Source organism: Pelodiscus sinensis, chromosome 1 (genome assembly GCF_052426305.1).
Source record: "Pelodiscus sinensis isolate ZL-2025 chromosome 1, ASM5242630v1, whole genome shotgun sequence".
NCBI classification, from domain to species: domain Eukaryota; kingdom Metazoa; phylum Chordata; order Testudines; family Trionychidae; genus Pelodiscus; species Pelodiscus sinensis.
Window position 1 is genome coordinate 29,622,815 of NC_143052.1, and position 2,234 is coordinate 29,625,048.

The following is a 2,234-nucleotide window of genomic DNA, read 5'->3' on the forward strand; positions in this document are numbered from 1 at the left end:
GATATTGATGGTCTGGAAATGGTGGTTTGGCCTGTTAGATCCTGTTTGTGGGCCATAGTTTGCCTGCCCGTGCTTTAGCTTGTGAACAAGTGTTCATGTTCTCTGCAATCTTTATTAAAATGCCCATGTTTTACCCAACACAGACTTCTCAACACTTTAAACCTCCTAATGTTGCCATATGTCTAAGGAAAACCCCACATACCTTTCTGAAAGCTGATATATTACAGCTGACAATTGTCACAGCTAAACAGTCACCTTCATTTTATCTTCACAAAAACTCTTGTAACATATAGTTTATAATTCATTTGAATCTACAGAAGTTAGATTCCCCACCCCCTACATGCTAGCAATAAATGTAATAGTTGTTTTCTTTGAACTTGTCAAAATCTGACAAGTGACGAGCATAATACAAAAATTATACACTGCATATGTCAGAACTCACCTGAAAAAGCTACTGAGAATGCCTTCCCAAGGTTTAAAATACTGATCATGCTGGGGTTATAAGATGTGGCTCAAGTCTTGTTCCTTGGCTCCGTTGTTACCCCAAGGGCATAGATAGCTGACATAGTGAATAAGGGATGCCACACAGTGCCCTTGCCAGAAACACAGGGCCGGCTCCTCTATCAGGGTCTGTCTGCTGCAAATTAATTAGATGTGCTGAAGTAGGACCCTCTCTTCTTCCTCTCCTCCCTCTGGTGTAAGTGAAATAAAGAAAGAGACAGCAATGTTCAGGTGCAAACAGGTAGGATGTTATTTGGATTACAAGAAAGAGGGAGAAATGGGGTGATAAACCCAACACACATATAACAATATAAATAAAACCAGTGAAAGTAACAGTGACAAACAGGGGCTTACAGCCCAGACCCACTTTATCAAACCTCTGGTTTCAGTAATTAAAATGGTAAGAAAACCCCCATAATTACAGTGACCTTCTGTTCTTTAGGACTTTGCAGTGCCAGAGGTGGAGGCACACAGGACCTTCTACCCTCAGACTGATTTAGAGCCCTTGGGGAAGACCACTGGGGAGTCCCACGATGTTTCTGTCCCAGATCAGTGGTTGAAGAGTATTTGCAGGCTAGAGGTGGTACGAGCAGGTAAGCTTGAGGAGAAGGATGCTAATCCTCTTCTTTCCTCCACTGCAGGTGTTACTGGTATTGTCCCTCATCATCAGGTGGTAAGAACAGATGCACCCATGCACTGCTGCCACTATGGCAGACAGTCCTCAGGCTGACACAACACATTCCTTATATAGACATAAGGGTAGGAAAAATCTGAGAACCCTTGTGATTGCTTGGCAGGACAATCCAGTTTAAGCCAATCTTTGAGTGGCCAGTGTCTGAATGGATCTGACATGGATTCTTACGTCCAGGTCACAGACGCCATCTTAGTTGCCCTAATCACTAACTTAAACATCATAACATTTGATTTTAACAGGATAGAATATCTAAACCATAGAGAACAGAACATATATTACAAAACACCTTAACACTGTCCCTGCTGCCATGTGCCCCACTGCCATGTATAATGGCCAAACTGGACAGTCTCTATAGGAAAGAATTAATGGATACAAATCAGATATCCAAAAAGGCAACACACAAAAACCTGTTGGAGAACACTTTAATCTGCCTGGACACTCATTAATGGATCACCAACTCACCGTGTTGTTTCAGGCCAATTTCACAAGCCAAATACACAGGGGAGGATTGGAACTTAACTTCATTTACAAGTTTAATTCTTATGCAAATAGTATGAACAGGGACATCGGCTGACTCGCACACTACCTTCCACATCCTAATGACTTAAGAACAATTTGCACCTCCATTGATTGGTTATCAGCCTCTTGTAACTACTTGAACCATCTTCTCTCTCTCTCTCTCTCTCTCTCTCTCTCTCTCTTTCCCCCCTCCTTTTTTCTTTTTTTCTCCTCCTCCCCTCCCCCGCTTGTTTATTCTTGGATCTGGATTTCTAATACTCCAGTCATCTGAAGAAGTGGGTTGCACTCATGAAAACTCATGGTGCCATCTACATGTTTTGTTAGTCTTTAAGGTGCTATTAGACTATTTGTTGTTTTTTAAGTTTTTCCTGTTACAGACTAACTTGGTTACCCCTCTGAAGCATTACAAGAAATGGGGGACTTCACTGGGAACAGGAAAACAGAATATGGAAAAGGAAAGAGTCACAGTTAACTAATACAATTCCTCACTTCTTACCAATCCCCAACCTCCAATTCTAGT